The 26,310-nt window shown below is 55.2% G+C and overlaps 2 long non-coding RNA genes across 2 annotated transcripts; both read right to left on the bottom strand.

Annotated features, from left to right (window-relative positions):
• Nucleotides 1-1,035: 1,035 nt before the first annotated feature.
• LOC138920679 (uncharacterized) lies at nucleotides 1,036-5,330 on the bottom strand. Its single transcript, XR_011432293.1, has 2 exons — nucleotides 5,082-5,330; nucleotides 1,036-3,144 (listed from the first exon to the last, which is right to left on the bottom strand). It is a non-coding gene; the product is annotated as an uncharacterized lncRNA (long non-coding RNA).
• A 2,020-nt stretch (nucleotides 5,331-7,350) lies between these two features.
• Nucleotides 7,351-26,151, bottom strand: LOC138920678 (uncharacterized). The gene is made up of 4 exons (XR_011432290.1): nucleotides 26,015-26,151; nucleotides 9,995-10,116; nucleotides 8,106-9,885; nucleotides 7,351-7,855 (listed from the first exon to the last, which is right to left on the bottom strand). It is a non-coding gene; the product is annotated as an uncharacterized lncRNA (long non-coding RNA).
• Between the last annotated feature and the right edge of the window lie 159 nt (nucleotides 26,152-26,310).

Genomic DNA, 26,310 nt, shown 5'->3' with positions numbered 1-26,310 from the left:
CCACGCGGACAAGAAGAGAGGAAAGTGAAGTGCACTCACACGTCACCTAACAGGGATACATTCCGAGAAATGCAGCGTTAGGCGATTGTGTCATTGTGTGAACATCGTAGAGTGTACTTACACAAACCTAGATGGTACAGCCTCCTACATTACACACCTAGGCTCTATGGTACTCACCTTGTGGGGCCACAGTCATACTTGCCGTCCATAGTTGATGAAACGTCACTACACAGCACGTGATGGTGTTTAAAGCAGTGAAAGAAAAAGCTCTCAACCTGGAATTCTATATCTGGCAAAATTATCCTTCAACATGAAGGAGAAATAAAGACTTTCTCAGAAAAACAGAAACAGAGTGAATGCATCACCAGCAGACCTGCCCTACAAAGAATGTTAAAGAGGTTCTTCAGGGAAAGGAAGAGGGGAGAGGTCAGAAACTGAATGTGTTGAATGCTTATAGCATGTGGGTAAGTGAAATGGAGGGCAGCAGAGCCACCAGGACGGGAGGGAGGAATTGGGGACACTCTGTTCTGAGGCACGCGCGCTACACGGGAGTGGATAGTGTTATTTGAATGTGGACTTCCATCAGTTAAAAATGTATATTGCCTCTGTACTATCTCCTCAAATTTTTCTGTAAATCTAAAAGTCTATTAATAAAAGATTACAGCATAAATAAAATGTATGTTGCACACTCTAGGGCAACCACTAAAATCGTTTTAAAAAGTATAATTGATATGCTTAGAAAGGAGGTAAAATGAAATCGTATTAATAAATGCCCAGTTAAAACCAGAGAAGGCAGGGGGCTGGCCCTGGTTGCCTAGTGGTTAAGTTCAGTGCACTCCACTTTGGCAGCCCAGATTTGGTTCCCAGGCTCAGACCTACACTACTTTTTGGTGGTCATGCTGTGGAGGCATCCCACATACAACATAGAGGAAGATAGGCACAGATGTTAGCTGAGGGCCAATCTTCCTCAGGAAAAAGAAAGAAAAACAGAGAAGACAGAAAAAAGGAGGGAAAAATAAAGAACACGTATAATCAGTAGGAAAGAGTTACACATGGTAGATATTAATACAATTCTATCAATAATCACTTTAAATACAAATGATCGAAAGTCACCAATTAAAATTCACAGATTGTCAGAATGGATAAAAAGCAAGGCCCAGCTATAGGTTGCCTACAAAAAACCCACTTGAAACAGAAAGACTCAGGTCAAAAATAAAGGGACGGAGAAAAATATAATGCGCTACCATTAATCAAAAGAAACCTGGAGTAGCTACATTCATTTCAGAGGAAGCAAATATCAGAAATAGAAGCCAGAACAGGGTCTTCTGGTCTCCACCAGACAGTCTGCTCCCTGAGGACGGGGCCCTGGCTGTTGAGCCCCCAGCGTACAGTGTCTGACGCGTGCTGGGCAGAGTATTTGTGTGAATGGACAAAAGGATGAATGACTGAATGACTGAATGAATGCCCCAACTTCGCTATTTCCGTGAGGCCTGAGCTCCTGCCATAGCCGGTAGCCAAAGGCCGGATGGCCTGGACAATTTCACAAATGCCTTCTGGAGCGGGGGACGTCTGTGGGGAGGCGCGGGGAGCACACTGCTTGGACAGGAGGGACAAAGCTGGTCCTTTAAGCAGATGTGCTCTCAAGCCCTGTCTGGTGAAAACAGCCTTGGAAGCTAGCCCTGTGGCTGAGAAAATCTCTGGATTTTCTTCCCCAAACATTGGCTTTGTGCTGTCAGCAGATAATTCGGAGCCGGCAAGGGCTGCCTTCTTGACTCTCCAGGCCCCGCCCGGTGCAAGAGGGACACCCGACCCTGCTGTAGACTCCCCTGGTGACCCCACACAGGACCCTTCCCAGCCTCAGCCCCAGGGTCCCTACCTCTTGAGTGGGGGTAGGGAGGAGGTGAGACCAGGCCACTGCTGGACGCTCTGGGTCCAAGCCCATTGGCCCTGAGCGTTGCAGGAAGGTCCAGGAGCATTGCCCACGTTTCCAGGAGCCCAGTGGTCACTGGCGGCTGCCAGAACCAGGACGCAGAGGCCAGCAGAACACCCAAAGCCTCTTCTGGCCAGACTGGGTCAGCGTGGGCAGCCAGCCATGCATCGGCTCCTGCATACCAGACGTCCACTAATTACAGTCATTAGTTCCTTCTCCCGGATGACGGGGAAGGCCGTGGACAGCCTGTTTGCCCTGTCTGGAGGGGAGCAGCCCAGCATTGGTTAGTCCTTTCTCCCCAGGGCCCAGGCCTCCTCTGGCCACTCAGCCACAGCGGGAGACTGTGCTGGGAGTCATCTCGTGAGCACTGGGGAGTGGGTTGGTCATGGCTCTGCCAGACTGGTGGCTGGACTACCTGTGTGATGTGGATCATGGCTGGGTAAGAGGCCTGGGGCCAGCAGAGGCCTCAGACTGGAGCCTGCGGGCTTGTGTAAACATTTCACACCTACAGAAAATTAAAAAGAACAGAAGAAAGAACACTCAAGGACACACCACCAGACGTTACCAATATTAACATTTGACCACATTTGCTTCAGATGTCTTAATCTTTTCCCAAACATGAGGAACTGTGAGCCACAGTGTGAGAGGCGATGGAGGTTAGTAATCAAGGGCACTGGGTTCGAGTCCCGGTGCTGCAACTTACTAACTGCGCCGCCCAACAGGTCTCAACCTCTCCGTCCCTCTGTCTACTCCTCTGTTGAATGGGGATGATTGGTGAGGCCATCAGAAGAGTGCCTGGCACATGGCAGGTGCTCAATAAACTGGAACGATTACAGCCCCAGGCAGCTCCCAGCCCCTGCACCTTACGTCAGAGGTCTTTTCCTCTGCTCCTGAGGGGGGCTTCTCCTGAAGGTGGTGTGTGCAGGTGCCGGGAAGAAGGCAGAACATCACGCAGCATGTTCTCAAACAGTGTCAAGGGTCTTGCCGTGCGCTTTTCCTTTTGTGACTTGCTGCTTTCCCCTCCATCTAGTGTTCCAGATTTGTCTAAGCAGATAAGGGCCTTGGCTCCAGCTAACTGCTGTCTAGAATGCCACTGTCCGCACCCCGTCTTCAGATCCCGCAAATCACCAGGAGGCAGCTCCGACCGTCCCCGAGGACCTGCAGGCTTGCCAACCGCCTGGTCTCTCTTCAAAACATCTACTTTTAATTTTAACCTTGGAAGAAGAAAAATAAAAATGGAAGACAGAAATAGTGTTTATTGAAGACCTGCTGGGGTGATGGGGGCCTCCCCTGTGTCACCTCGTGGGGGCCTCACACCAGCACAACTGCACGCGGGGGCTGTCTGGCATCAGCTCTCAGCCATCAGGTCCCCGTGTGGCCACACAGACCAGCTCATCCCTTCCCCAGAAGCTGCCCGCCCCCACCCGCGTGCCTGCAGGACCCCTGTGTCTCCCCAGTTATTTCTCAGTTTCCAGGGGCGTCGCATGAACTCAGGGGCAAATTTGCTGATGTTCTGCAGCCCACATGGTCTCCCTAACCCCTGCCTGCACCAGCCTGTGTTGCCAATGCTTCCCCGCCCCCACATGCAGATGGAGAAACTGAGGCACGGGTTGCTGATGACTAGGAATCATAATGGGGTCAGGAAGTGGAGGGGTCAGGATTTGAACCCAGGGCTCAGTGTCGGGACACTTCCCTGAGGCCCTGAGCATAAAGGCACAGGTGGAATCAGCAGCAGACTCTGTCACCTTGGCCCCCTCCTCCCTCCAACTTGCCACCAGCTGAGTGGCCTCATGGCTTCAGCGCTCTCTTGTTATCCTGCTGGTAACTCAGGCTGAGCAGCAGCAACTGCTTGCTCCTTGTCCCTGTGGCTTTGATGAAGTGGGGAGTTTGATGGTGAGCACAGAGCAGGCGATGGCCCCAGTCGGCCTCTGGCTGTCTCCCCGGAGTGGGCGTCATCAGCAGGTTCTCCAGGGCCCCGGCGCCCTCAGGCAGCACATCCAGCCCGAGGCCCGGGTGCGGGGCCTGCAGAGAGGCCAGCAGCAGGGGTGGAAGCGTAATGCCCGGCTGAGTTTGGAGCCCCAAGGCGGTGGCGACCCAGGAGCCACTGATGGAAGGGAATGTGCAGTGGGCAGCGGTGTGGACAGGATGGACTCAGCCCCTGCACAGTGGGCTTGCTGGGTCAAGGAATAAATAACCCTTTCTTTATTCTCAGGAGCCCAAGGACCAGCATGAAGGCCGAGGAATGCTGTGCCCAGAGGAAGGTGGCCTGGGCTCCATACAGCCCTGGGCTCAAATCTGCTTCTGTTTCTAACTCGACTGTGGAGAGTTCGCTTCCTGAGCCTCAGTTTCCCCATCTGCACCACAGCCAGATGGCCTGACTGTTCTGGAGGATTCAGACTTCAAATGTCCTGTTCTGACATTTCCCACGCCCTGTTCTGTAAAGTGTGGGCTCTGGGGGCTCTGATAAAGGGGCACAGGGTGCCACAGTCAGGTAGGTTGGCGAAACACCACATTTCAAGTCCCTCTTGGAGATTCAAGGCACACCTCTGCATGCTAAAGGCTCTGAGAAGTCCTGCAGCCAAAGCCTGGGTCATTTATTTGCTCCAGTAAGACTTCTCATTTTCCCCAGCGCACCTGTTAACGCTATTCTGATCTCTTGCCTTGATACACATCTAAGCCAGAACCCTCACATGTCCGTTTCCTTATCTGTAAAAAAGAACAGCCCTGTCGCCCTGGCAGGGCTGGAGAAGAGTTAGATGGGAAATGCAGTGGAAGGGGCCCATGGGGGATGGGGGGGCAGATGCCCCTCCCCCAGCATCTCTAGAGCAGAGGCACCTTGACCCCCAGCCCCAGATAGAGGCCAACCCACACTCTTGCTGCTCAGAAGCCCTGGGGAAGATGCGTGCACACCCAGAGGGCATTTTTGCAGAAGGGCCCAGGGCTGGGAAATTTTCTGGGGCCGAGTATGGGAGCTCCCGCCTCCCAGCTTGCCCAGCATAGCCTCCTGAGGAGCCCAGCACAGCCTCCCTTTCCTCATCCCCGGGTCCCCTGAGGAATTAAGGCCAGCTGTACTCCTGTCCTGCCAGGGTCCCAGATGTGGGAGCTACAGCCTTGCTCCAGGACAGGCCTGAATTCTACCCCCAGTGCTAACCTCACACACCGTGGGCTGTCCAATCCCGTCCTGGATGGGTGGCGGGGGTGGGGGGCAATCATAAGACATCAGTCTGGGCTGGCCCGGTGGCTCAGAGGTTAAGTTCGCATATTCTGCATCTTGGTGGCCCAGGGTTCACCAGTTCGGATCCTGGGTGCGGACATGGCATCGCTTGTCAGGCCATGCTGTGGTAGGCATCCCACATATAAAGTAGAGGATGATGGGCATGGATGTTAGCTCAGGGCCAGTCTTCCTCAGCAAAAAAGAGGAGAATTGGCAGTAGTTAGTTCAGGGGTAATCTTCCTCAAAAAAACAAAAACAAAAACAAAAAAAGACATCAGTCAGAGCTCTTGTTTCAAAAGCAAAGTTCCAGGGGAAAATCCTAGCGTGTGGATGTGAGAGCTGGGAAACAGCATCCTCTCACAGATGGCAAAACTGAGGCTTCCTGCTCCCTTCTGCCCTCCTGCTGTCTCCTGCAAGGATGGCAGCCCCTAGGAGGGCAGGGCCCTGAGTCCATGCAGACCCCCTCCCCTGAGGACCCCGAATTTGGTAAGTGAAATTGTTAAACCCATTTTGGAACATTTGCCAGAGCCTCATCGAAATCTGTCACTCCTCTGCTTGGAACACTTCCACTGTGCCCCACGTGGCCCCCCAAATGTGGTTTACACCCTAGTCCTGGCTTCAGGGAGCCGCTGGCTGGACCCAGATCCGGCTCCTCCCTTCCAACTCTGCAAGGCTCAGCTGCAGGGGCCCACACTTCAGCGGTTGTGACATGGCTCTGGGGTCCCCCAGGTGGGGTGTCTTGCATGCAGTTTCTTTGGGGATCTGTCAGACATCAGGGACTCTCCCCTGGGTGTCCCCACAGTGCCCGCCGCTGAGGCTCTCCGAGGCTGCAGTTGAAACAACAGAGGCCTTCATAGGCGAGGGCGGTCAGGGGTTGGGGCTCGCACCTCCCTCCCCCTCCCCGGGCCACCTGGGCTGCAGCACCTTGCAGGGCCTCCCTGGAGTGGCTCTCTCAGTAGCTCCCTGTCCCCAGCCTGGACTCAGCACATCTCGGCAGGAGTGGGTCCTGAAGCCGGCATGGCAGCCACCCTCCCCAACATGCTGGCTCCTCGTCCCTTCTATATATATCCCTCTCGCCCCTGGAAGGCTGCTTGGTCCCTTGTGCAAATCCACCTCTGTCAGGCCCACTCACCTGGCTGGACATGGCCAGACTTGCCCTGTTGGGTCTGAATCCCAGCCATGGATAGAGCTGAGTAAACTGGACCCGCATTCCCCTGTGCTCCCCTCCGCGGCTCCTTCCCGCCCACATGCCGGCAGTGGCCTTAGGCAGACTTTTCTCCTCCATCCTTCCCGCCCCACCCTGGCTCCTCTCACACCCACAGGGCGAATCCCCCTCATCTCACTTGATCCTCACAGCAACCTCCTAGGGTCAGTGTTATTATTAACCCCATTTTACAGATGAGGAAATGAGACTCAGGGATGTTGAGACTGGATGACCAGTGGATGCATCCGATCAGAACATCCCGATGCGAGGCATGAGCTCCATCACTAAGGCACTTCCGCAGAGACTGGACAGGAGGAAGCGGGTGAAATGATGCGACACAATGAAGTTATGGGCACCTTGAATGGACAGGGGCTTTGAGCAACAGGCCCTCCTCTTCATTGTTACAAAGAGCTGCCTGCCCAGTGGGCGGTGGGCGAGTCCTGCATTGGCTAGGGGCTTGTGCCCAATGGCCTCTGAATCCCGCCCATTGCTGGGATCCCAGAAACTGGACCCTGAGCTTGGTGGGGGCTGAAACCATAGCCCCTGGCACCAAGGAGGTGTTTAGCCAAAGCTACACATCCTACAGACGCCCAAAAGATCATCCCAGGAGGTGGAGTTTAAACCAGGGAGATATGTGTCAGCCCAGAGAAAGAGGGACTTTCCAGATTGGGAGTTGGCCTGTTAAGGGGTGAGTACCCCACCACTGGAGGCATGCAAGTAGTCGCTGAGCAGCCTCCTGTCAGTGCTGCTGCAACTAGGGGAACGTATGGTCCCGTCACTGAATGTCCTTGAATGTTTAAATCTTTCATGCATTTTTAAGTATAGGCAATACTTCTATAAAGGTCAAAAATCAAAAAGCACAAAACGAAATCCAGTGAAAACAACTCCCTCCCTCCCTCCCTCCGCCCCAGCCTCCAGTTCTCCTTCCAGGAAGCCCTGAGGGCTGCCCGGTGCTCGCGCCATCCTCCAGAGTCTATGCTTGCACAGCACCTTTGCTCGTTATTTTTTAAATAATTACACTTTCATGTTATTTTTATTCATGTTCTGCCTCTTGCTTGTTTCCCTGACAGTGGATTTTTGGGAGCAGCCTGACGGGACAGTCTCCTCCAGGGCCTCACATCTGTGAAAGGCCCAGCTCGCAGGGCTGTGGGGAGATGCTGTTTCCCGGTGGCTCCCAGCGAAGTGCTTGGCATGGTCTGGGTCCCTGAGCTGGGTCCTGGGTCAGCGGGTGTGGGGAGTGAGCGCACCTCTTCTTTGTGGCCGCAGCAACTCCTCAGGCCAGCAGGGGGCCCCTTGGAGCTGCCCGGTTCTTCTGGTGGCCACACCACGTCCAGAGGCGACCAGGACACCAGAGGCTCCTCGGTGGGAGGGAGGCACCTGGGCTGGGACTTGGCATTTTGGATTTCCAGAGGCACTGCCTTGTCCTCCGTCCTTCCACCATCCTCCTTGTCCAGGAATACGGACGGGGACAAGAAGCTGAGGTCACCTATGACCCCACTCACCTCTCCTGAAAAGAACAGAAGGTTGTAAGCAATCCTTTTGTTGTTTTCACTCACGGAAGACAGAGAGGAAGAGGCTATCCTAAGCTCGGAGCCGCAGCCCACCTGTCCCGCCCCACCCCCTCAGCTCCTGGGCCCTTGGCTGCTCCGCCTGGACTCCTGGGCCCCAGCCTGCCTTAGCAACACTCCCTGGGGAACCTCGGTCCCTGGCGGACCCCTTTGCCTCTGCTCCATCCATTTGCCTGTCTCCGCAGGCACCTTGCAAGTCCACCTCTCCTGCATTTGCTTGTGCTGGTCCTTGGTCTGGGCTGCCTCTGCCCTTCTTCACCCCGTGCCTGCAGCGCCGTCTCCTTGGGCTGCAGACTTGACCACCAAGCCTAGAGCTGGGGCAGCTGGGTGAGCCACATCCCAGAGCCCGGGAATGGGTCTTGAGAAGTTTCCACCTCTTTCCCTGGGTCCCAGCTGGCAGGACAGACCAGATCCAGATGGAGCTGGAATCCTGACCGGAGCAGGGAAGCAGCAAACATGTTGGGCAGGCTCCTCCATGGCCTCTCTTCTCCAGGGGAACCAGGAGGCTGGGGGATCTCAAACACACAGACCTGGATCCCATGGGCAGCAAGCCCTCTGGCTTCACCAGCCCAGAGCCAGTGCCTGCTGGGGCCACAGGACTGTCCCAGCCACATGAGCCACACATTGAACACATTTGAGGCCACTCACTTCATGGAGTCAAAATCACCATAAAGTCAGTCTACAATCACATCTCAAGGAGCCCACGTTTCCTCCAGCCTCAGGACAGACAGCTCCTTCTTCAGCTGTACCTATCCGGAGAGGCAATAATGCAAATGTTTCCTGAGCTCCCAGCGGGCACAGTTCTAGCTCCCTCGAGCCTCACACTGACCTTGAGTTGTGCACTGTTGTGCAGACGAGGAAACAGAGCAGTGGGTGAAGTCGCTTGTCAAGAGTCACAGAGGCAGTGAACAGAACTCCAGAATGTGAGCCCAGGCAGACTGGCCCAGTCTCTGCTCGTAAGCAGCACCACCTTTTGGAGTAGGAATACTCGGATTGCATGGAGGGGCGGGGGGCTGTGACTTATAAAGCAATATGTGCCTCTGGATGAGTTCTCAGTGCTCTGATTCCCAAACCGCCGCTGGCTCCATCACCAAAGGCATCCAGGAGTAGACGGGCAGCGGTGCTGCCTGAGTCCAGGATCTGATGGAGGGGGGTGAGCCCCATGCTGTCGACCCAATCTGCACGATGGGGCCTCACGTCTTCAGCATAGTCCTGGGGCCAGCTGGGACAGGAGCCTGCCTAGTTCTGGGCACTGGCCAGGCACCTGGCCTCAATGACGAAGTCACCCGACCTGCCTGCCTGGAGCTCTGCCCTCAATAATAATAATAATTACAAGTGTTATTAGTATTCTATTGTGATGATGGTAATAACCGTGGAGGCAGTCTGGCGTCTGTGTCAGGCAGATCTGACCACCTTGGCTGTGGGACCCCGGGCCAGTGACTTGACTCCCTGCTTCTCAGTTTCCTCCTCTGCAAAGTGGGCTGAGGTTGCTGAGAGGCGTCAGTTCCTGCTGGCTTCCTCAGAGGCAGGTGCACGGGACAGAGTCCTGGCCAGCCTGAGCTGCAGCCACAAGAAGGGAGGCCCAGCCACATTGTGTGCTTTCAGAGCGAGCCCACGAGCAGCCCAGAGAACCTATAGTTCAAGCTTCCTGCGGCTGCATGACCTGCCTGTCCTCAGCAGACGAGCGTTCTCAGATCAGGTCCTGTGATGACAGCCCTCGGCTGATGGCCTGCGCATTTCATCCTTAGCACACCACGCAATTCCCACTAGGTCGGGGACCGGTTATTTCTCCAGACTCCTCTCCGTCAAGGACACGTGAATTTGATGGGCTGCCCATTTTAGAGACAGGGCGACTGAGGCACACAGGAAGCTAGGGGCTTGCTTCGGGCCTCAGAGAGGGGCAAAAGGCCGGTGGTTCAAGTGGGGATTCTCAAATTGGCCTCCACTGTGTAGTTCCTGAACTAGGCACCTGGGGAAAAGAGAATGGGACACGACCGTGGTTGCACGCAGGATCGAAAGGGCGGGGGAGTCAGGTGACTTACAGAGGCCACCGGTCCCGTGAACAAACTCACACTTACAGGCCGGCTGCTCCGCCACTTGAAGAGGAGACAGGGAGCCAGTGTCCTCTCCTGCTGCTGCCAGCGTCAGAGAAGGGGCAGGGGTGTCCCTGGGTCGGGAGCGGGGCTCTCGATGCCCAGACCTGTGTGAGTTGATAAGTGTACACACCTGTCCTTTACTGAGCCCCAGGCCCAGACACGGTGTCACTGACTTCACTTACCTCCTGCCCCCACAACAGCCCCGAGGGGTGCAGATTCAGTGCTGCTGCTACAGCATCCACAGAGAAGGAGAAATCCCAGCCGAGACGTGACTGCTCAGGCGGCTGCGGACAGGGCTGCGCTCTGGACCCCAGAACCCTGCCCTGTCTCCTCTCACCCTCCAGGGAGCCGCATGCCAAGGACGAGGAGGAGGAGAGGGGTGCCGCGAGCAGAGCGGGGTGGAGTCGGTTCTGGGCTCGTGTCCCGGCTCTGCCGAGCGCTGGGTAAACCCCTGGCCCTCCTGAGTTTCCATTCCCTCACCCGCAGGCCGGGTAACTCCCCCGCCTCGCCAGGCTGCCTGTGGATTCCAGGACAGCGTGAGGGTGCCCATCTCCTGCCGAAGGCACTCGATAGAAGCAAATTTCCATCTTCCTTTCCCTCAGCGATAAAGCAAAGTGTTCTCTTTCCCAGACAAAATATTTACATTTTAATGGAAGCCCTTGTCCTAAGAAGGGGCATGAGTGATGGTGGAATTTGGGGCAGCGTGTCAGGCCAGGCGGCAGCCAGGAAGAGCTCTCCTTACTCCTCAAGTCACGTGGGCAGCAGCGCCAGGGAGGCGGGTGCTGCCCGTGGCACACCAGGGTACTCTGTCTTCCTCCCCCGCCCAGGATGGGTATCATCATCTCGAACGCACCACTTCCCAAAATCACCCAAATTCTCCTGGGCTGAGCTAATGGAGAAGGATTTCCCCGGATTCATACCTTAGGGAGTTGTGGTTCTCAGAGCCAGCCTTAAAGGGAAACAGGCACTCGGAGAAACGCAGAATAAGGCTGCTGCAACACCACTACACTCCTATTAAGTTAGACAGACACACACACACAAATATGCCCACACACGCAAGCACATCATTAAAATGATAAAAGCCAGGGGATGGTGGGCGGGTGAAAGGGATAAAAGTGAGGCATGGTGATGGATAGAAACTAGGCTATTGCTGGTGAACATGAGGCAGTCTATATAGAAGCAGAAATATAATAAAGTACACCTGAAATTTACACAATGGTATAAACCAATATGACCCCAATAAAATGATTTTTTTAAAAGATGATAAAAGTCAGTGCTGGTGGGGCTGCAGGAAACAGCTCATTCATGCAGGCTGGGAGGTTCTTCTCCAGCTCTGCCGCCTACGGAAATGGGGAGCCCCCTTCCAGGCTCACACACGAGTGTCCTCTACAGCGAAGCCTTCCCAGCTGCCCGTGAGAATCGCCGCTCCCTCCTGGAGGCTGGCATAGCACGTCGATCTCCCTCAGGGCACCTCTCTTTGTCCCCTCCTCCGCTCCCAGCCAGGCTGAGACCATAAGGACGGGGACCGAGGCTCATTCCTTCAGCTGGTCTGTGATCCTCACCGTAACCCTTACCACGGCAAGGATCTTCATGTGACAAATGAGGAAACTGAGGCTCAGAGAGGTTCACCCATTTGCCCAAGCCTGGCTGTCCCCGACCCCCGGCTCTTTCAACAGCACAGTGCTGCCTCTGCAGGGGCCCGGGCCTGTTTGGATTCTGGGGACCCCAGGATCTCAGGATGTACAGGGGGGCTGGGCAGACAGGGCCAGCACAGCGCAGCCATGCCGTGATGAGGGAACCTGAGGGCCAGTGCGAGCCTCACGAGTTGGGAGAGGGAGCATAAAGAGGGACTTTATAAACCTGCGTCCTGGCGTGGGAGTCACCTGGTAAGGAAGAGAGATAGGGCATCCAAGATAAAGGGAACTCTGTGGGCAAAGACGCGGAGATGTGACAGATAATAGTGTGCCTGGGGAGTGAACTCTTTGTTGCCCTTGTGGCACAGTGGAAAATGTGGGCTGGAGAGCAGACATGTTAGGAAGAGAGGTCACGACTCCCTGGACACAGCAACCCAGAGACGATGCTTTGAAAATCAGTGCAAGCTGGAGTAAAAGGGTCTCTAAGGGTGGGCCAGAGGTCTCTGCCTTCAGCCTTGCACATTTCAGTCAAGTGTCTGGACAAAGCCCAAGGGAGGCTGACTTATCAGACGTACCAGTGGCAATGCCCCAGGAGACCATGGCATTTCCAAGGACCTCAGCAGGTAGAACAAGGGACTGAAACCAACAGAATGGCATGGAACAGGGAGAGCCAGAACAACCTGCATTCAGGCACAAAAGGTCAGTTGCACAAACTGACAAGTTACTGGCAAGTTTTTTTTCCTCCCAAATTATCTTCAAAAGGTGCATCTCCTGAGGCTGAGATGGGGAGACCTGTTTCTGGGCCTGCCCACAGAAGGTGCTCCATAAACATTCTGTGATCACTGGATGGGCGCCCTGCACCGTCCGGTGTCCTGGCCTGGGAGAGTCCTTGAGAGGAGGTGGCCAGCACCCTGGCACCACAACTGGCCAACCCCACTCACAACAGCTGGGGTTGGCCTAACCAACATAAAAGCCCCAGTCCCACCCAGGAACCATCCTTCCAGCTGCCCTGAAACCAAAGAGGGCCATGGCCCGGTCATGGCAGCTTCGGGGTGGGGCTGGGGGGGGAATTCCCTTCCTGTGGGAGCGGACAGAGGGCGGCCACCTGTGCCCCAGATAAACTATGGGCAGTGGCGGGAGAACTGGTCAAGTGGAGACTCAGGAAGCAGGGAGGCAGGTGCACAGCAGGGGCTCAATAAGTAGCGATGATTCAGGAGTGTGTCAGCTACCTTCAGATCTCTAGGCAAGGCATTTTAGCCACTGTGCCTCAGTTTCCTCAGCTGTAAAGTGCGAGTAACAGACAGCACAGCGTAAGTTTTGGTCAAGGAGTGGCATGGGGCAGGGGGCAATCAGCCCAGGGAAGCCCCCTCACAGCATGTATTCCCTCTGTACCTCTGAGAGACAGGCATGCTGCCTTAGCTTGTTTACCTCCAGAGACAGAGAACTCACTACCTTGAGTCTGAAACAGAGCAGATATGGGTCCTGCCTTCAAAGAATGCACAGTCATGCTGGTGCTGGGCTCTGTGGGACCCACTGGGCATAGAGAGGCTGACCTCACAGGGCTGACTCCCCCTGCTCCTATTGAGGGTGTCCCCAGTGGGAGAAGGGTCAGAGTTCCCACAGATGGGTCCTGCAGAGGCCCTGCCTGGAGGCCTGGGCCCCCTATCTTCTGCAGGGAAAGGAGAGCGGCCCTCTGTGCTCAGGCAGCTGTGAGGAGCCCACAGATGCTGAGACTTCAGCCCTCCTGTGGGGAGCCAGGGGGCCAGTGCCCCCCAAGGTGACTACTCCACAGCTCTCCTTACTCCCCTTTCCCTTGCTGCTCCCTCGGGAGAGTGGGGCCTCTGGGTACACCCCCCATACCCCCCAGCTGTGGCCATCTAAACGCTTGTTTCAAGGAAGCTGGGAGGGGCTGACTCCCGCGCTGAGCCCACCTGAGTGGGGGAGGGGCTGCCTTGGTGAGGAGCCCAAGAACCCTTCCCCCGATGGCTGACTGTCGGGGTGACAGGAGGTGGCCGGAGGGGCTCCAGTCCAGAGGCCCAGGTCAGTGCAAGGGCCCCCTTGACCCTCAGCCTCGGGGGCCTGCTTGCTGTCCGGTACCTCAGGGGACCCAGGGCCAGAGGTCCTTCCTTGTCTGGAAGGAGGGAGGGATTGTCTGCCCCATGGGTTTCCAGGCCTCCTTTCTGGCCTTTTCCAAAGCTGCTGACAGGGGAGCTGAGGGATTGTTTTCTCACTTCCTGTGATCTCTGCAGAGAACATCCATCACCGGCTGGCAGAGCAATCGGGACGGGCCCCAGAAAGCCGGCACTGAGTCACCTGGGCCCTCGTGGCTCTGACAGCTGTGAACGTGTTGGGCGGGTACCTAGCCTTACGGGAAAGGGCCAGATCTGTCATTTTCCTCCGGAAGTGCCAGGCGGAATTTGCCGGCTGCCCCTCCTTGAAGCCAGAGAAAGGCCGGATCCTCATCCTGGGGCCAGACTAGGTTAGGTTTGGCGATGAGGAGCGGGAAAACATCCATCCTTCCACTCGGGAATCCCACTTCTGGGAACGTGTCCCAAGGAAACAACCCAACAGGAAAACCAAGCTGTGCACAAACATGTCCCCACAGGAGTTCTTTATAATAGTACAGCCCCGGAAATAACCCTCGTGTCCAGCAGCAGGGGAGCAGCCAAGCACCTGGGCTGGTTAAGTACCACATGGTTGTGAAACAGGGCAGATGAGGAGGTGGGGGGCTGGGAGGTCCTGGATCCTGTGATTCCTGAAGCCCTCAGCCCGGCACTGGTTAAACAGACCGGGATTCACCCAGAGGTGGTGGGTCAGATCTCCAGGAAAGGGATCTGTCTAAGAGTCCCACATGGTTCTTGTCACCAGGCAGGTGTGAGAAACCTTGCTCATAGCTAAAATTGCAACCCCAGTGGTGCATTTATTTAAATCTTGTTAAGTCTTAGACGTTGCATCTATGAAATGGGCCTGCCCCTGGGGTGCTGGGGGTTAGTGAGACCATGGAACAAAGACCCCACGTGGTGCTGGGCTCCATGAGCCACTGTCACCACTTCCACAGCCTGTGTCTCCCTGTCCCCTCCCCTCTTTTGTGCAGTCGTCACCTCTCCCTGTCCTAAAACCGCCAGGGGAATTTACATCTGTGCATGTCACCCGGGATGCACAGTGTGGTTTGAGGACATCCAATGCCGGGGAGCTGTGGGAAGGCTGCGTGTGATGTTTCTGCAGGAGTCTTCTCCTCTGGACCAGGAGGGGTGACTCCAGCTCTCAAATTTCAGTGTGGCCGCCTCTCCCTGGCTCCCGGCAGGTCCTCCACCTGCCTTCATAGCAGGGTGCACCTGCCACGGGAGGGGCCTGCTGTGGACCCCTAAATGCACACCCGAACCTCCGCTTCTGTCAATCAAATGGGCGTAATAATCGTGCCCACCTCGCAGGCTTGCTGCGAGGACAGGAGGAGGAAAGTGCCCAGAGAGTGCTTTGTAAGCTGGAAATGACTGCAAAAATAGTGGAGGCTGACCAGGCAGGCCTCCCAGCAGGTGAGGCCCCGGGCCTGGGGTGCCGCCAGTGAGGGTCAGGTCTAGGGGCTTCCACCAGCAAGCATTCCTTCACGTGCCATGGCCTGGAGGTAGGCGTAATGATTATTAGATACGTTATATTCACATTGTAAACAAAATAACGCATGCACTTAGATTAAAAAAAATCAAATAGCACTAAAATGTTCAGAAGGCAGTGAAGTGGCTCCCTCTCCCCTCCCCTCCTCTCACTCTCCAGAAGAACCAGTTTCCGTGTCTAGTGCTCCTTCTGGTTTTGGCTTCCACATTTCTTACTAAGGTGTTGCCATTGCTGTTTCTTGATTTTTCAACTCTAGACCTTTTTTTTGCCGGCCGGTCCTGACAAATGAGGCTTCGCTGTCTTAAAGCATCCCCTCCCCGGCCCCTCCCTCTGCATCTCCTGGAGGACTCTATCCAGTTCTCAGCTGACCACTGGTCGAGGGTTTTACTATGATGTGTAAATGTTCCTCTGTGAAAGTCACCCAGTGGTCCCTGACAGTTTCTTTTCTCGTAGAGTTTTGTTTGCTTATGCCCTGGAGTTAATGCATTAAAAAAAAAACACTTGCAGGCTGTTTAGTGGGTCCTGTTAATCTGACTCCAACCTTGTGACAGCAGTGTGTCAAATGCTCAGGCCTTTGGATAACATCTCCCCAATTTTGCCATGGGCCCTTCCAGGCCGAGCCCTCCACCCTGTGATCTGGGGACAGCTTGGAACCTGCGGGCAGCTCCCTGGGTCTTGCCCCTGTGGCTCCCCCACGAAAGACACTCCTTCCTGGGGAAGTTGTCCTGTTCCCGGGCCTGCCCTCAGCTCCTGGGAGAGCATGTGCTCTGAAAACTTCCTGGAAGGTGCACAGCAGATAATTTTTTTTTTTGGAGATCTTGCATTTCTGAAAATATTTATCTTCCAGTCTCATACTTGGTTGATTCTCTCCACGGGCGTAGAAGCCGGGCAGGAAATTTTTTTCCTGCAGGCTTTTTTTTTTTTTTTATTAATGTTATGATAGATTACAACCTTGTGAGATTTCAGTTGTACGTTATTGTTAGTCATGTTGTGGGTACACCTCTTCCCCCTTTGTGCCCTCCCCCCACTCCCCCTTTTCCCTGGTAACCACCGATCAGATCTCCTTGTCAATATGTTAACTTCCACCTATGAGTGGAGTCATATAGAGTTCGTCTTTCTCTGACTGGCTTATTTCGCTTAACATAATACCCTCGAGGTCCATCCACATTGCTTTTTCCGCCCCCGCAGACTTTTAAGGCAACCGGCTGCTCTCTGGTCTTCTAGCATCTAAGGTTTCTAATGAGAAGTCCAATGCCAGCTTTTTAAAAAAAAATTATTAATTTTAAAACACATGCACAGAATTTCAAAAATTAAATAAAATTGTAAGGCTCATTTGAAAAAAAAACCAAAACAACAGTCCCCCACCTCATGTCTCCACTCCTGATTCCTGCTTCTCAGAGGTGACTACTTTCAATTCTGTGACTTATTTCCATATCTGAAAGCAACATACTTTTATCACTGCCTTTCTCTTAGGGATGACAAATAAAAATGGCAAGCAATAGGATATGTTGGAGAATATGAGGAAGCCATTTGGTATAAACCTAATTCGGCCTGACCTTGTCTTTCCAAAAGGGCCTGACCGTGGCAGTTGAGCATGCGTTGTATATCTGCTTTAGATTTTCCCTATGGCAAGAACAAAGGCCCTTGAGATAAAGGTGCAACTTCCCTGCCCCTCTCAATGTTGGTGTCTCCTTAAGAATTAAGCATCTTTCCTTAGGCTAGGAACTGATTGCTGCGCTCACCTGTGACCACCCAGCTCCAGACAATAGATTTGCCTCCTGCTAAGCCCGCTGAGACAGCAGACCCACTACCTGCTGTGTCCATCAAGCACTGTGCTGACAGGGCAATCTTGTGACTATTGTGGGAGGGACATTTCAATCATATGTGAAACACCCTGTTTGGGGGTATATAACTACTCTGCACCCCACTTCTTTGGTGCCCTTTCTTCCTTTGGGAAGAAAGGCCCCGGGCCATGGTCCTCAGATTTCAGCTCAGAATAAACTCACCCAAATTTTCATTTACAGATTGGTTATGGATTATTTTTCTCAACAGGGACCAGAGAGGTCTAACCCACTTATGCCCCCAGCCCCGCACATGCCATCCCCTCCCCCATCCCCCCAGTATGGCTGTGTCACAATTTTGGGTTAAATCAATATTGTCTACATATTATACTGTTTAAACATTACAGCCAACAGAGCCACGATACATCCTATGACTCTATTTCCTTCCTTGTAGGACTTCTGGGTTTTCCTGGGGTCATCAATCGCCTCATTGTTTTGACTGCTTGGTTTTCTTTGTGCTTGTCACTAATGCAGCCTCAGACTCTCTGACAGAGCTCTAACTTTCCCCTCAAGACGGCAAACCCGGGGGAACCCATGAGTTACATTCTCTTTCTCGGCCATCCTTCTGCCTGGTTCCAACCTGCACTGATTGCTTCTGGCTCTGAAGCCCTCGCCCTCTGACCTTCCTACCCCATCACTTCGGCATTCCCCGTTTCCTGAATTTCACTTCTTCTTGTTTCTTGGTTTAATTCCTAATTTTAGGGAAAGGCTGTCTGGGAGATAATTTTTTTTAATCTGGGACTGTCTTCCTCCACCCTCACACTTGGTTGCTGAGCTACTGAAATAACTTTCCTGCAGAATGTTGATGGCGTTGTTCTGTGGTCTTCTGGCTTCTGGAGTTGCTATTGAGAAGGTCAATGTTATTCTAATTCCTGATCCTTTGTACGTGGTTTTCCCTCTCTCTGTCTCTCATTCTCTCTCTCTTTCTGGATGTTTTCCGGATCTTCTCAACTCTAATGTTCTGAAATTTTACAATGATGCACCCAGTAGGAGTAGGGTCTTTTTCTCACTTCTATGCTGGCCCTTTGTGTCCATCAGTCCCAGATGTTTTGGTAGTGTATGTTGAATACTTCCCTTCATTTCGTCCCATTAGCGATAAGGCAGAAGATAGGGGTAAGTGAACACTACAGTGAACTCCAGGATCCTGAGCCCCTCCCCTCTTCTAGGCAGCACATCTGACGATTATTGGGGGAATATGGATAACCTTAGAGAAAGACCTGTAAATCCAGATGCTTTGGGAAGGGTGTGCCCCCCAGAAATGGGGGTATCTCCTTCTAGGGCAGCCTGATGCCAATCAACAAGAGCCTTGTCTAGCCCAGCGCTTCCTGGCCTGCCTGCTAGACTCACCTTCTCTAGATACTCTGATGGAAGTGGTCCAGGGTGGGGCCTGAGCCTCTGCATTTGACCAGCTGTTAGGTGATTCTAATGAGTGCCCAGGGCTGAGAACCACTGCGCTGACCCACTGGCCTTGTTTGGAGAGCCTGACTAGATCACAGGGGCTCCGAGCACTCAGGATGCTAAGATGGTGATTCCTAAGATGGTGATTCTTCACTGCAAAGTGTCCCGGAGTTGGGTCTCAGCCCAGCTGAGCCTGTTCTTGAGAGAAGACACAGCTGTTCAGTTAGGTCTTCAGAGTCTCAGGAGACTCCTTCTAGTCTGAGATGGGGGCTTTCCTAGCCTCTCAGCCCTCTCCCTGGCATAGCAGCACCCACGGCCTCATTGTGTGGCTTAGGGTTCAAGCTTGCCTTTTCTTGTGCGTTTGAATATCTCTTGACCCCATGAGGATGAAATGAGTCTATTTCCAGGTAAGATCCAGAGGCTCAGATAGGGGCATGACTTGCCCAGGGCCACCCTGCTGGTAAGTATCAGACCAGGGACAAAGACTCCAAGTCCAGGGCTTTTCTACTTAACCCAGCTTCCTCCTTTGTCACACATTCATTCAACAAACACTAACTGAGTTCTCAGGCTCTATGCCGAGAGGGCACTGGGGAACGGGGGTGAACAAATGATGGACCTAATGGTGTGGTTGTTAAAGTTACTCATGTCCCAGCTTCTCTCTGCCTGGCTGGGCTCACCTGGGGGCTGGGGGGAAAAACAACTTCATTTCAGCCCAGTCTCACTGAGAGCAAGTCACAAGAGGAATTACTGTTATTGCTGTTGTGCTATCAAACAGGAGGGGCAAGCTGGAGAGCTCTGGAAGGGCTGGGCCTGCAGCCAGCAGAAGCCACATTAACAATTAAGGTCTTTGCCGACTTTCATTCCACCCTCCGTGCATGAAATATTCAGGCACCAGAGGAGACTGGTCTCCGATCTCTGCAGAGGGCAGGGCCAGGAGGGGCAGCATTGCTGGTTGCAGACCTTGGGCCCAGCGCAGCACCCGAGGGCTCGCATCCAGGGCATCCAGAGGTGTAGGGGCTGGCTGGGTGTGGTCTAGAGGTGTCTGCTGCAGACGGTGCAGACACCCAGAGAACACCACCGGGGCCAGGCCCTGCGGGTCCCAGAGAAGAGCGAGGCTTTGTCCTCAAGGAGCACACAGCCGGGGGTAGGTAACACAAACCTCCCATCACGGGTGGGGCCGCCTGCCTGGGCTTCACCCCTCCCAGCACAGTGATGCTGACAGTCACAGAGAGACACAGCTGGGCTCCAAGACCTTGTGTCTGGAGCCTGGGGCTCATCCCCTGCAGTAAACCCTGTAATTATCCTATGAGTAGCATAAATCGTGTTGCAGTGTATTTGTGTATGTGTGAAAGCATCAGTTTGATAAATACAAACATTTCAAATAAGTCACAAGTGGGTCAACCCGCTGTACTGTTTTTCTTTTTTTTACCTAGTATACTGGGCACCTCGAGTATGAAATTTGGTCTGGGCTTCTCTCGTGCTCTGAGAATCCCGAGAGAGACACAGTGCGTTGTGGAACGTGAACAAAGGTTCACACCCGGGTGACAACACCAGCTGACGCCAGGTGGGGCGAGGCACACGCTGCTATTCCCCGCCGGCAGGAGTAGGAATCAGCACTCTCTGGAAAGTAGTTTGTCATCATCTGGTCAAGCTGAAGTGGTGTAGACCGTGTGCCCCAGCCATTCTGTGTCTCGGTACAGACCCAAGTGATGGTCATGCTCACGTGCATCAGGACACACGCACAAGAATGTCCACGGCGGCTTGCCGGCTCCAGAACAAAATGGAACAAAGGTCCTCCAACAGGAGAAGAGAAAAGTACCGGTAACACATTCAGGCAGTGGATACTAGAGAGCAGTGGCTCTAAAGAGGGGGCAGTTTTGCCCCCAGAGGCATTTGGCAAGGTCTGGAGACATTGTTGGTTGCCGGGGTGGGGGTGCTACATCCATCTAATGGGTGGAGGCCAGGGATGCTGGTAAACATCCTGTGGTGCACAGGGCAGCCCCCTCTGCCCCCACGACAAAGACTTACCCAGTCCAAAACGGCATCTGAGCTACAGCCACACATATCGACAGAACAGTGAGGGAAAAAGCATGCTGCAAAGACACGTGGAGCACAACAGCATTTCGACGAAGTTCACAAGGGTGCAAAATTCAGCAGGATATTCTTAGGGGGAAATAGAGTACACTGAGGGCACAGGAATAAGCAACTCAACATTCAGACTCGTGGCTACCCCGGGGTCAGTGCGGGCTGGGGCACGTGACCGGCTGGGTGGGGATGACTTAAGCTGGGCAGGGGGCTCCCACGTGCCTGCTGTATTGCAGTTTGTTGTAACATGAAATAGTTCATAATAAGAATAATGTTTTTAAGTGCATTGAGGTGAGAGCTAGTCCTGCAAAGAGCTCCCTGACTCCGTTTCCCCTGTGGCTGAATGTCCCTCCCTGCCTTCTCCTCTGAGCGATGGTGTGAGGGGATGTCAGTGGCTCCAGCTGGAAGGGGGGGTTACAGATGCCGACTCCCCTATTGGTCCCTAAGGGGACCTCCCTCGCACCTCTGCCCTGGCCTCTGGCCGGCCTGTCTTTGCAGCCTCCTGTCTGTCTCCCAGCCTCAGCTGACCCTCTCTGATCCATCCCTCCTCTCACACCTCCTATATGTGCTCTCTATCAAACACAAGTCCAGCCAGGTCTCTCGTCTGCTCTATACTCTTCTGTGGCTCCCATCGCCCTCAGGTTGACCTTGAGGCTTTTGCCTGTGACATCAGCGCTGCTAGGCAGCATCCTCTGCATGGCTGACTTCCTGCTCCCCAGAAGGGTATCTGGCACATCAGTCAACAGTGGGAATGAGCCCACCCTCCTGCGACTGCCCCCGCTTCCCTCCAGGGTGCCGACCCCCAGGCCAAGTCCCTGCCTGGTGGCCCCAGATTCAGTGTGGTTTCCCTGCCTGTAAATGTGGGAGTTGAGACACTTGATCACTGAACTCTGTGTTCTTGGGGTTCCCATGTTCCGTGCTGCTCCCATCCCAAAAGGAAGTTAGTGGCAGCTCCAGGCCTGACCCGGCATCCTTTGTAGCCCAGGTTGCCAGGGGCAAGCACTAGGTTTCTTGGACAGCCCTTGTTTCACTGTACGTCAGTGTTTGCCTCTGGAAAATGGGTGTCAACATCCTTATGGGAACACTGTTCTGGTCCAGAGGATGGGGAGATTGTGTAGGGAGGGGGGGTGCGGTGCCCCCCCCCCCAGAGCTTTGCAAGCGCTCTGCTAGGTGCTTGACACTGGCCCTATGGGGGAGGGTTGGATGAGAAAATTGTGGCTCAGAGAGGGTAAGGGACTGGCCTGAGGTCACCCAGCAAGTCAGTGACGGAGGAGCTGGGAGATGGAGCTAACAACCTGTCTGTAGGAATAGCTGGGAAGCCATGGCCACAGCTGGCTGTCCAGAGGCTTGGGGAGTCTCTCTGGCTCAGGTGTCACATGAAAGGCCCCCAGCAGGAGAAAGCAGGATCATGAACGTGGTCCTGGCATGGCACAGGCCCCCAGCATCGTAGAGCCAGAGCCACAGTGACAGAGACGTCACAGAGCAGCCGGTCCACTCCTCCCCTTTGAGAAGGAATAGTCTATGGGGGAAGGTGCACTCTCAGGCTCAGATGGTCCTGGGTTCGAATCCCAGCTCATTTGCTTGCTAGGTGTATGATCTCGGACAAGCGACTTAACCTGCGTGAGCCTCAGTTTCCCCCTTTGTAAAATGGGGATAGAGGGTTCCCACCTCACAGGGCTGCTGTGAGGACTCAACGAGACCATGCACATGAAGGCCTAGTGCGTGCTGGGTGCACAGGCAGGGCTCAATCAACACTGCCTGTCATTAAGAATAATTACAGTCACTTTGGCATGGACCCTGATTTCGTGCTGCATCGTAGCCTTTCAGCCATGCAGGGCAACCTCCCCTCCCCGGGGAGGGGGTCATCAAGGCAGAACCCCCAAAGCCAGGCCCCAGACCTGGTCAGCTGCCATCGCCTCCCTGACCCGCAGAAACGTTCAGCCACCACACAATCCTCCACCACCCAGAGCCCTCGGGCGTCCGTAAGGCTCTGAACTGTCCGTAGGTTCACCCTCGGCGATCTGAGACGGTGGCGACAGACAGCCAAACCAACAGGAATCCACGTGAAACCCTACAAGGGCTGATGACGCAGTCTCATAGGGTCCTTACGGTCGTCATCTGAGGGCTGGTTTAGAATCCCTGGCACACACCGGGGGCTGGGTAAGGGTAGGAGGTTGTTATTGCTGTTGTCGCTGCTCTTAACCATCCGTCCCAGGGAGGGGGCCACCCTTACTCTCGTGGCCCACAGAGCCCTCCCTGGCCCAGCTCCATTCCCTGACTTTCCCCGCCCTTCACTGCCTTTCCTGTATGTTCCAGAAATAAGGCATGGCTGTGTCTACACACGCACCTCACCGTGGCTCACCCCTGGCCCTGGGCTTGTGTTGTTCCCTACACCTGGAGTATCCTGGCCCTCTCCTCTCCTCTCCACCATCTGATAAATTCCTACTTGCTCTTCAAGATTCAGCGTGGGCATCACCTTCTCCTGGAAGCTGCTCCCATCAGGGTGCGTCCTTTTGTGATACTTACACAAAGCATTTACAATGCATATGATTGCACATTTATATGCATTTATGTATAAATACTTACCTAATTATGTTCGTGTGTTCAGGAAATCAACAAACGAAAGTGACCTTGGGAAAGTCATTTCCCTCCCTTGGCTCAGTTTCCTCATTTTCAAAACCAGGAACTTAGACTCATGTTGCCGATGGGTGGCGCATTCACTTAGCAAAGATCAAATGGTGCCTGCTCTGGGGTCCGTGCTCAGGGCCCAGGCACAGAGGAGAAGGAGAAAGCCTTTCCCTTACCAGTGGGGAGACGGTCTGCCTTCCACCAGTGTGCTCTTCTCATTTCCCAGGCTCACAGACCGTGTGTTCTAGGATATTTTGTCTACAGTGGGTGAGTGTGCTGGCTCTCACCCCAGCTGGCTCTCAAAAACATTGGTGCGGCTTTGAATGGGCACACATTTCAGAGTGAGATTCTCAGGGAAAAAATCGTGGGGAGTGGTGGTGCATCTTTATTTTTTGAAAGACCCACAACTACTTTCACTGGGCAGCTAGAGAATTCCTGTGTTAGAGATCCAGGATTTGGTTTTAGTGTCGTTATGACAAAGCAGAGTTTGTCACGACCCCGGAGCTAAAAAAGCAAAGACACTTGACATTTCCGAGATCCTGGCTCAGGGACAGCGTCTGTTGGATGGTGAGTGTTCTAGGGCACTTGGCACTTCCGGCTGGACCCTCGGGGATGCGGACCCTTAGGGAGGGGGCTGTGGCTTGGACAGTCCCTCTCAGCAGTGGGTCCTCTCGACCTCCTGCTGTCCTGTGCAGCCAGGGTGCAGAGGGCAGACTCTGCTTCCCCCACCGCAGCCTCGGCTGGGCACCGTGTCTCTACTGCACCAGGGGGATGTCAGGGATGCTCTCGTGGGTCCTGGCGGGGCACTCTTGGTCCCACTGCCTGTAGATGATGCAAATAAACCCTGTCTGGATGGAGGCTTCATTTTTCTCCTAGAAAGTTCAGCTGAAGCTGCCAGCCCTGGAGGATCAAGAGCCGGAGATGCAGGCCATGGGAATGACCCCGAGGCCACAACGCATGGCGGAGGAGGTCCCCCAAGCACAGTGTTAACCATCTTAGTGACTTCCCCAGTGAGCCCCAGTGTCTGATGCTCCCCCCCCTCCCAGGACCAGCTCTCTGCACAGCCTTTGTTCTGGGGGATCCTCCAGGGAGCTGTTGAATCCGGCTTCCTGGGGTAGGAAACATCTGCAGCCTCCCGAGTGTGAGCTGAACCCCTTTCCCTTTCCAAACCAAACTCAGGCCAGGCTGGCTGGGCCTGCCAAGCACAGTGCCCCAGCGGGCACCATGCTCTCCTCCACCCAGGAGCTGGCTCCCCTGGGCCGTGTCTGGGGGACCCTCAGCGCCCCTGGGGCTTGGTTCTCAAAGCTATGCCCCTCCGGCTCATCCTCTCCCCATCACCCTCTCCTGAACATCCACCTGGAGCGGGGTGGGGAATGACGTCTAACTCTGCCCCTCTCTGCACCCTGCATCCCTTCTCCACCTATGGGCCAGAGTGAGCCTCTTCAAAGGCAAAGCACAGCCCCGGGGCTTCCCGCTAACCCCCACTGCTTTCCCAGCTGCTGTGGATCACGTAGGATCTGGCCCTCTGACCTCATCTCTCACCCCTCTTCTCCAGCCCACTCCCAGCCCCACTGGCCTCCCCTGAAGAGGACACTAGGGCCTCTGCACACACTGTTCCCTCCGCTGGACTGCCCTTCCCCTTTATCTTTGTCCTTCCTGTCGCTCAGATCTCAGCTTAGATGCACCTCCAAAGAGGTCCTCCCTGACCAGGGGATCTGAAGTAACTGATTATCACTTTCTGTGACAGCAGCTTGTCTTAATCCTCTGCCCAGCACTTACCACAGCCTCACAGTTACCTAGTTTGTTTATCTTCTCTCCCCTCCTCCCCCCAGAGAGCAAAGTCCCCTCAGAGGGCAGTGGCCTTTGTTGTCGTTCCCTGCAGAAGCCCCCGTGGGTCTAGCACAGGCCTGGCTTAGAGCAGGAGCCGGGTACACAGCTGTCCAACGAATGGCTGAGCTACTGTAAACCGGGACATTAGTCGCGGTGCGGGCGGGCGCTCCAGGCCGTGGCCGCTCACCGTCGAGCGCGCGGGTTTTATCTCCTTGGGGGTCCAGGGGGAGGGATGCCCCCCTCCGCCTGACTCGCAGCAGACGCGCCTTAAATGCGCTTCAGGGAAGCGCGGATAACGAGACAGACTCACGGGCTGTGGGAAGACCCGGGCGCCGGGGAGGCTGCCAGTGAGGCGGCGGTTCTGTGCCGGCTCGGCGCACCCCACCCCCCCCCCCGACCCCAGCGTTAAGACCCCAGCGGGAGATCTTCCTCTCCCCTCCCCAGTGGTCTCCACCTCGCGAATCACAGATTGTTCCCCGAATTCCCCGGACGAGCGGTCCAGTTGGCGGGGGAGCGGTGCTCTGAGCACCGCTCGGGGCGAGGGGCGAGCTCTGGGCTGGGAAGAGGGTGCGCACCGTGCTCGGGACACGGTTGGCGAGGCCCTGGCCCTCCCGGTGCGCAGACGCCGGAGCCACAGCCCTGGGCTGGAGTGGAACCGCGCTCCGGCAGGGGACGAGGGTGGAGATGGGGGCAGGGTCAGGGAAGGGGACAAAGAGCCGCCCTGCCGCCGGGGAGAGCGACCCCCGTGTCAGAGTCCTATTGTTCGTCGTGTCTCAGACTACGCTGGACTCTGGTGCCCCCGGGAGGGAGATGGGGAGCTGTCCTCCGGACCCTGGGTACAGTCTTCATTTATCCGGGAAGCGGGAGTGCGGGCGGGGAACACGGGCCGGGGCCGGGCTCGGCGCCCAGCTCCGCGCGTCGCCTTTAAGGGAAGCCCTGCCCCACCTTTCCCACCTTCCCCCTCCCCGCAGCCGTACCTGCATTTTAAAAGCGCCCTGTAGCCCGGGGATTGGCCGAGGCCGCGTCCTCCGGGCGCAGAAACTTGAACCGCCGGGAGGGGGTTGGGAGCCCGGGGTGGACTGTACCATCTCCGCGGCGTCCCCCGCGCGCGCCCCGCCCCCCCACACACCCCCAGAGAGGCCCAATCGGACGGGCGGGAGGGCGGGACCGCGGCTCGAACGCGCCTCTGGCAGGGCGCCCAGCGGGCGGGCGCACCGAGCGGGGGGACGTCGGGGGCCGGCCGCGCCTCCGCCCACCCCTCGCTCCCCCGGAG

The sequence above is a fragment of the Equus caballus genome, chromosome 24 (assembly GCF_041296265.1).
Source record: "Equus caballus isolate H_3958 breed thoroughbred chromosome 24, TB-T2T, whole genome shotgun sequence".
Taxonomy (NCBI): Eukaryota; Metazoa; Chordata; class Mammalia; order Perissodactyla; family Equidae; genus Equus; species Equus caballus.
This window is presented reverse-complemented; position numbering and strand designations above follow the sequence as displayed.